The following is a 9,151-nucleotide window of genomic DNA, read 5'->3' on the forward strand; positions in this document are numbered from 1 at the left end:
ACTATCACGAGAACAGTGGAAGAAAGACCCGCCCCCATCATCCAATCACCTCCCACCGGGTTCCTTCCACAACACATGGGAATTGTGGGAGTTACAATTCAAGATGAGATTTGGGTGGGAACACGACCAAACCATATCAGATACTATTGATCGAAAGTGCATTCTTAAAAGGCCACTCTGGCTGTTCTGTGTAGAAGAGACTGTAGGGTGTAGCATTATTAGAAAACAATTGCAATCATAGGAAAGTGATGTTGGTCACTTGGATTGGTTGAAAGTATTGAGAAGTGGTTGGATCCAGAATATATTTTGAAGCCAAAACAGACAACTTGATGGGGATTTGAGATGTGAGGAAAGGGGTTCAAGGATGACTGAAGTTTTTGGCGGAGCACCTAGGCCCAGTGCCTGGTGATGTCATTTACTGTGAGAGAGACTACTATATGGTGAAAAAGGATAGGAAGGGATAGTTGTTGCAATATTTGTTTGTATCAACAAAACACTAGAAACAACCCAGGAATGAATGAATGGGAACAAACTGTTGTGTATTCATTCTGTGATAGACAATACAGAAATTAAAATAACTGACTGACTTTATATCAATATATGGATATATTTTGAAAACATTCTGCAACATTAAGTTGCAGCATATTATATCTGTATGATACTGTGTGCATACACTTTTAAAAAACAATACAAGATATTGTATTTTTCTACAGTTATGTCAAACAAAAGCATATCAACATGGACTAGCAGATTTGCACCAAATTCATGATAGTGATTACCTCTGGGGGTAAAGAAAGTAAAGGAATTACGCTATTTAGGACATATGGGAGACTTGACCTTTATCTTTATTTCTTTAAAAAATACTTTTATGGAAATATGAAAAGACAGTAACATTAGTTCATTTGGGGTGATAAGTACGTGGATGGTTTATATTATTGTTCATACTTTGAAATATTTTGTTTGTTTTCATGAAAGGACAAAGAAAGACTGAGTGATGTCAGTGATGTCTAGGAGCATGGGCCCAAGCCAACCTCATGCAGCAGTGCAGCAGAGGAATGACTTCCTGTGCACCTGAGGGTCTGAAGGAGTTGACAGCCTGGCAGCATCCAGCATGCTCTGACAGTCAGATGGTTGACAATGGTGATCTGCAGACTGCCAGTGCAAAGAGAAGGTGGTTGCAGTATGTGTGGCAGGGGTCCCTGAAACCCCATCCACCCCCTACGGCATAATACAATCCCCAAACTCTGAAAATGTAGATACAATCCGGAGAAAGGCAGAGAATTTGCCATGATTGTGTGTTAGGATGGAGGCTCGCAATCGAAGTTGCATTTATTCACAGAAAAATTAGGTATTTCATAAACATGTAAGTTTATAGTGCATGTTTATGTTAGGAAAGAAGGAAGCAAAGATGGATAATGATATAGTTAAATTTCTCACTGGGGAGAAAAGTGGGTAGTCTTGGGTGGAGAAAGAGGAAAGGGGAAAGGCCTAGTCAATTGAGAGAACAAGTGTGGTGACAATAATGAAATGAGGTGGCTGGAAGGCCAGAAGCTGTGGTCAAATGGTAAGAGGCATGAATTTGAAATTTGGGAGGTTGAATGGCTCCAGCTGATTTTAAGGTCCTGGATGTGGCCACCAGACTAGGAGGCTGAGGTGAATCAGAAGTGGAGACAACTGTAGTCTCCCTCTTTTCTCCTGATTTATATTTAGTGATTTACAAAAGAAACGTTTTCCCTTTATTTTCTAAACTGTGATCACGGATGGATTGGTAATGAAAGTATTCTTCTCGCTGTTCAGTACTTTCTTATTCCATGGAATTACAGAAATCACAGAATTGTGAAGCTAGAAAACTCTCAGGAGATTATGGGTTTTCCTCCTTTTCTAAAAGTGTCCATCAGAATTATGTATGCGTTAGGCTTCTTGATAGAAAGTATCTTTAATTTGTTATTGTTGTTGTTGAGACGGAGTCTTGCTCTGTCACCCAGGCTGGAGTGAAGTGGCATGATCTCCGCTCACTGCAAGCTCTGCCTTCTGGGTTCACACCATTCTCCTGCCTCAGCCTCCTGAGTAGCTTGGACTACAGGTGCCTGCCATCATGCCTGGCTAATTTTTTTATATTTTTAGTAGAGATGGGGTTTCACCGTGTTAGCCAGGATGGTCTCGATCTGCTGACCTTGTGATCCACCTGCCTCGGCCTCCCAAAGTGCTGGGGTTACAGGCGTGAGCCATCGTCCCTGGCTGTCTTTAATTTTTTGAAGTAACCTACTTAAATCTCAATTACTTTTTATCTAAGGTAAACTTATTATTTTAATTCAGCACCACTCTACTTAAACTGAGTTGCAACTTCTCTCTCTTTGGTTCCTGCGTTATAAAAACAAACAAACAAACAAACAAAAAAACACACACACACACGTAATTTTCACCTATCAAACTGTAAAAGATTAAAACATTCAATAAAATATTGTTTTGATGAAAGTTTGTAGAAGTAACCAGTCATAAATAGTTGATGGATGTGTAAGGGATGGAGAGAAAGTCAGAAATATCTTTCAAAAGTAAAAATGCACATACATATTGACACATATTCCCTGTCTAGGTATTTATCCAGTAAGTCTATTCGATGCAATATTGTTAATAATACAAAAGATTGGCAACAACATATATATCCCTCAATAGAATGGCAAAACAAAATGGCACAGGCATTCAGCGAACAACACTCAGCTGTTAAAATAGCCAAGTCATTAGCTCTCCATATGGAAAGGTAGCTAAGATATCTTGATAAATGAAAAAATAAAATAAAATAGAGTAGTATGTATATTACACTACCATCTGTGTAAAAAAAGAAAAATTATGTATGTTTAAAAATACATATATACATTTTTATATATAGAATGTCCATGGAAGGAAATTTAAGAAATTGATAGTAGTGGTTGCCTCTGGGGAGGAAAACAGAATCACTGAGAAAAAAAGAGAAACTCACTTTTCATGATATGCTCTTTTGTGCCTTTTGATTTTGTATACATGAGTGTGTTACCTATTCAAAAATAAACAAAAAAAAATGTTTAAAGTCCACACCCAAGCAGAGACAACTGTTTATTCATTAAACGTAGATACCTCCCCTACACACACTTATGAGACTCTGTGCCAGTGATTCTTGTATTTTTTAAAAGAAATATATCACACAGTCAAGCATGGTTCCTTCAAAGAGAGCATCATCCTGCTGACTGAGTCCCCTTCTTTTGAAGAGAAGAGGCGACTTCTCAAGGGATACTATCTGTGGATCATTAAAGGCCCATCTAACTCAAAACATTTCCTTTTGTTAACTTGTCCCAGTTCTGGAAATCCCTACCATGGAATTTCTTTTATTTTTATTTTAGGATAAAGGCATTATATTTTCAGGAAGTCCCTGTCAGGCTGCAAATGTGTAACGTGGCTAACCTGGAAACATTAGGATGGATTTTTTTCGTTGGTTCCCTAACAGAAAGCTGTTTCTTGAAAAATAAGATTGGTTTGGTGGGAGGGAGTTTAAAGACACTGATGCATGCAGTCCTGCAGAGAAAAGTTTACATCCTGGAGATTTGCCAAATGAGAGTTTCTGGGTAGTAACAGGCATCATGAAGGTAATGAGCATTTGGGAGCACTGAAGGAAGGGATGAAGCTTTGTAGAGTGTTACATGCAAACTCTACCCAGTTTTTATGAAGCAAGCCCTGACTGTATAGTAGGGTGAAGTCCTACACCAAAATTATAGGAAGGCCAAAAGTCACAGTAATTGAATACAGGTTGACAGTAGGCCCGTGCCCTTCAGTATTTTTTAAAGCTATCACAGTAATATAACCTGTTATGAGGTGATTTTAGATACATCATCTGCCCCCATATTAGCCAATGTATGTTCTGAATAATACCAGTCTCTTGTAATGTTAATAGATGTTGCTAAAATGTGTTTTATGATCAAATAATTTTGGGCAACAGTAGTTTAAGCAGAAATTTTTTTCTTGTTGGGACTTCTCAGAGCCTATAGCATGCAAGTGGGTATTTTTCCAAAGGAAAAACAATTATACACTGTGCCCAAAATTGTCTTCTCACAGAACTCTTTTTTATCACAATGCATCTCATGCACTAATGTTAGGTGGGACACTTGGGAATCGCTGAGCCTTCCTGCTCTTGCCCTGGCCTCCCATTTCTATCCTGATGATCATTTTCACCTTGTCTTACCTTGCCCTCCCCTGAATCATTACATATCCTCTATTATGATGTTCACAGTAGGAAAATAATGATGAGATCAAAAGTGATGATGACCTTCACAGAAGGACTTCCTTCCCACTTATTACCACGCTCCTATGCGTGAGTAAAGGCTCTGCATTTTTTGAAGCAACTACAGTCTGTAATAAGACTCAGACCCACGTGAGATTAGAGCAGGCCTTAATACTTCAATTGTCAGTGAAGCCTGTCCTTTGGGTATCATGATGCTCTCTGTAATTATCCTTTGCCTTCTCGTAGGCCTCAAAAACTGGCTTGGTGGTAGGGTTCTCTGAAGCAATCATTGTGTCTTTTTCTACTCTTCCACATTTGATTCTTCTAAGTTCCTAAATCCTTTAAGGCTAAAATTAAGTTTCGTTAGAGTTAGAAACTCCAGACCACGGAAGGCCACCCATCTCTGGACAGTACCTACTGCAAATATTACATTATTTGGGACTGGGACAGCTCTGGTCAACATAATCTTCGAGGGTCAGAGATAGCAGTCAATGATAGCACCACTTACTATTTTCCTCAAGAGAGGCTGCTTACATATATATTTGTAAAATCAGAATAAGGCTTTCTGTAGCCTTAGAGTCCATCTGAACATTTTGTCTCATTCAAAAGAATCACAAATCCATCTTTAAAGAGCTTTGAAAAATAATTTCTTTTCACTGAAGCCTCTCAAAGAAGTAGCAAAGTGATGAATCACATCCCATCGCAAACAATGGAACTTAGTCAAAATCCTCCTTTCCTATTTCCCCAAAGCCCCACGCTGCAGAGCAGCTGCTGTCCAAATGCTCCTGCTCAGATTTCAACCACTCTCTTCACCTCTCACCTCCCTACTTTCTCTGTCCCTTTCCCCTTCCTTCCAGATCTTTTCCACTGCGGGTAATTCTTATCTTTTTTTTTCTTTTTAATGTAAATTGCTTTAGCTTCTCCTTCAGTTCTTCTTTCTGTCCTTTACCAACTTTTCTCCCTATTTCTTTCCCCGACTTACCCCTTAGACTCAACAAGGAAGCTGGAGGAGAACAGAAGAAGGGAACATGATCAAGTCTTACAGTTACTCTTTTTCTCCGACACAGATATCTTATATAATACATATGACATTACACATATGTAACATGCTATATACAATATATATAATATATATTATGTTATATAATATGTCTAGCAGAGCCTCATTTTAACAGTCTTTGCCATCTGTCCTATAAAGCTGCTAAATTAATGGACCAATTAGGTATTTTTTTTTCTGATGCTGTAGTAACTAGTTCTCTTTTTAAAGTTTATACTTTTAACTCAATTGCATAGTATAGCAATAGTTTTCTAAGGAGTTTCTCCAAAGACTGTGTAATTAAACTGTGTGCAATCAAAGCAAATGGACAAAATTATACGAATATTGGTCATTCATATTAATAAAGCTATCCATCTATCTTTCCCTGGTCAGATAGTCTGAGCTCACATGGGAAGGCCCTTTTGTGTCTTATTTGTGCTAAAGAAGATAAGGAAAGCATTGAGTAAGAACTAGGTCAGGTCCCTTCCACTGCTTATCACAGTCATCAAAGTAAATTTCTTAGGCTTAGAAGTTTCTCGTCTTTTAAATTGATTTGCTGTTCTTTTTTCTTTTATCCAAACCAGAATGGCATTTGCTAATCATCTCACTTTCTTTTTTTTTTTTTTTTTTTGAGATGGAGTCTTGCTCTGTCGCCCAGGCTGGAGTGCAGTGGCGCGATCTCGGCTCACTGCAAGCTCCGCCTCCCGGGTTCACGCCATTCTCCTGCCTCAGCCTCTCCGAGTAGCTGGGACTACAAGCGCCCGCCACCACGCCCGGCTAATTTTTTGTATTTTTAATAGAGACGGGGTTTCACCGTGGTCTCGATCTCCTGACCTCGTGATCTGCCCGCCTCGGCCTCCCAAAGTGCTGGGATTACAAGCGTGAGCCACCGCGCCCGGCCTAATCATCTCACTTTCAAGCAAGTTTCATATCATAGTGTGTGTGTGTGTACATATTTGTGTGATTTTTCTCAAATTATTATTTTTGGCTTGCATGTCTAATTATTTGCTGGGCAAATACTTCGTATGTAAACTCTGCAAAAACATATTTCTAGGCTGAGTATAAAATTTTAGAATCAAAAGTAGGAATTTCTTCAGAGAGACACTAAACTTGAAAAAGAATAGAAAATGTCAGAATATACTACCCAATCCCCTGCTGCTTGATCTTTGTCAGAGTGAAATCAGGATTCAGTGATGAGACCACATCCTGTTGCCATGGAAATGATTGTGCTGTCACAAATATAGTACTATGACTTCATGGTAAAGAGGAACAGATGGTCTGGAAGAGAATGAAGGCCTAGGGTTAGCACAATTGTTTGGGGAATAAGTCATCTTAGATCCTTTTTGGAAGTAGGTAGAAGCACAAATAATAAGCAAAAATGACTTCACTGTAGCTTTGCAAAAGCCGCTGAGTAAGAAAGAGCTTAGCCAAGGTAAAACTACAAAGCTCTTTTCCAATGAAAGAAAAAAACATTTTAATATAGGATGAAGCACGGGTAACAATACAAAACAGCTTTACAAGTCCGTATTCCAAAGTTGCCGCTCCACCCTTCCCCAGCCTCTCACTTGACCACTGTTGAAGTCACTAGCACCTAGAATGCTTGGGGCCAGTGGTAAGCATTAAAAACAAAAACAAAAACAAAAACAAACAAAAAAAAACGAGGCCGAAACAGACAGAAACAATATTTGCCATCATTTTTACAATGCCTCATTTTTAGGTATTTCTGGTTTTAGTGTTGGTTTGATTCAGGCATCCTGGATCATATACCTCCAAACAGCCTCAAAACACAGGATTGGATAGTTGAGCTGGTAAGTGTAGGGCCTGCACAGTCAAATCAGGGGCATATGTAGCTCACTCACCTTGCCCCTGAGTGATCATGTGTCCAGACCTGGTTCTCCAGCCATGATGACACTCTGAAAACCCATCTCCACTAACAGGACAATGAAACTACGGTGTCCTCAGCTACTCAAAACTGGCATTGGTCAGAAGTGCTAACTTTTAAAAGGGTCAGCCTGGTATCTTCGCATCATGATATTGTTCACTTAAAGGGCAAAGAAATTTCCCACGCTTATTGTTATGGTCTGAATGTTTGTGTCCCTATCTAATTCATATATTGAAATCCTAACTTTTAAGATGATGGTATTGTTAGGAGGTGAAATTGTGCCACAGAGTTAAAGAAGCCAGTGAATAACAGAAATTCTTGAGCTTGTATGAGGGCAGATAAGAAAAGAAACAACTTGCTGAATGCTGAAACTCCCGCTGCTTGTGATATTTAAAAAAAAAAAAGGCTGAAATTGATTGGAACCAACATGGTCAACTGGAGTCTGTGCAGGATAAAATTTTCATTTCCACCGTGTTTCCTACTAAGTTCCCCAAATTTGCAAATGTGATTCATGAGGTAACATGACGAGATAATTGTGCATGCCTGAGGACTTTCCAGACCTCCCTTCTTTCCACCAATCACCTACTAATCCCACAATCTACCCCATAAACCCTTTCTAATAAAATGACTGCCTTAAAGCCAGCACAGGGAGACAGACTTGATCTGGACTCTCCTCTCCTTGTTGACTGACTCACAATAAAAGCTTTTCTCAAAAACCTGGTGCCATAGTATTGGCTTCTAGTGCCTTGGGTCTAGTGCCTTGGGTAGTGAGCCCTTTTGCTCAGTAACAGTGGGGCCTTTGGGGAAGTGATTAGGTCATGATCTTCATGAATGGGATTAGTGCCCTTATAAAAGGGACAGAAGAGAAATCTCTCATCCCCTTCATCAGGTGAGGACACACTGAGAAAGTGCCTATGAACCAGATCCTCACCAGATATTGAATCTGCTGGTGCCTTCATCTTGGACTTCCCAGCCTCCAGAACTTTGAAAAATTGCTGCTGCTTATAAGCTGCCAAGTTTATGGTACTTGGCAACCTGAATGGACTAAAGCAATTATAAATGCCACTACAATCACTTATCCTTAGAAAAATACTTTTTATTTGGAGTAGAGGCAACAAGAGGGATTTCCCAGCACTATCATTATCTAGCGTTATCAAGTGAATTAACCAAGAGAAGCTAACATGAGATACTAGCTAGTATGTGCCAATGCAAGTACTTTTTAAAAACATTTATTTTGAAATAAGCTCAGATTTACAGAAAAATTGCAAATATAGTGCAGAAAGTTCATGGACATTCTTCATCTAGTTTCTGCTAATGTTATCTTATATAACCACAGTACAGTGATTGAAATTGTGAAACTATTGGTGCCATACTGTTAAAGTGCAGACTTCATTCAGATTTCACTAATGTTTCCTTTTTGGTTCTGAGATCTAATGTAGGAGACCGTGTTACATTTAATCATCATGTCTAAGTCTCCCTCAGTCTGTTCCTCAGTCTTGTTTTATCATGACCTTGACAATTTTGAAGACCACTGGTCAAGTATTTCATAGAATATCCCTGAATGGGGCTTTCTCTGAAGTTTTCTCATGATTGGACTGAATTATGGATTTTTGGAAAACAATATCATGGAGGTAGAGTGGTCCTCTCATCACATCATATTGAGGGTACATGATCAATATAACTTGTTTACTGATGATGTTAACTGTGATCACTTGGTTAAGGTGGTGCCTGCCAGGTTTCTTCACCATAAAGTTACCATTTTCCCTTTCCATTCTCTATTCATTCAAACAATCAGTAAGTCCAATCTACATACTGTGATCACTTGGTTAAGGTAGTGCCTGCCAGATTTCTTCACCGTAAAGTTACCATTTTCCCTTTCCATTCTCTATTCATTCGAAACAATCAGTAAGTCCAATCTACACTCAAAGTAAGTGAGCTACACATGCCCCTGATTTGACTGTGCAGGCCCTACACCTACCAGCTC

At 39.1% G+C, this 9,151-nt stretch overlaps 1 long non-coding RNA gene across 2 annotated transcripts in view; it reads right to left on the reverse strand.

Annotated features, from left to right (window-relative positions):
• Nucleotides 1–7,247, reverse strand: part of LOC131381897 (uncharacterized) — a 20,357-nt gene extending 13,110 nt beyond the window's left edge. The window contains exons 1-3 of one of the 2 annotated variants that reach the window (XR_009210929.1): nt 7,145–7,247; nt 6,430–6,563; nt 2,978–3,031 (exon numbers count right to left, since the gene is read on the reverse strand). This is a non-coding gene — a long non-coding RNA (uncharacterized LOC131381897). The remainder of the gene's footprint in view (nt 1–2,977; nt 3,032–6,429; nt 6,564–7,144) is intronic. The other variant, XR_009210930.1, reaches the window with a different exon arrangement.
• Between the last annotated feature and the right edge of the window lie 1,904 nt (nt 7,248–9,151).

The sequence above is a fragment of the Hylobates moloch genome, unplaced genomic scaffold (genome assembly GCF_009828535.3).
Source record: "Hylobates moloch isolate HMO894 unplaced genomic scaffold, HMol_V3 SCAFFOLD_18, whole genome shotgun sequence".
Taxonomy (NCBI): domain Eukaryota; kingdom Metazoa; phylum Chordata; class Mammalia; order Primates; family Hylobatidae; genus Hylobates; species Hylobates moloch.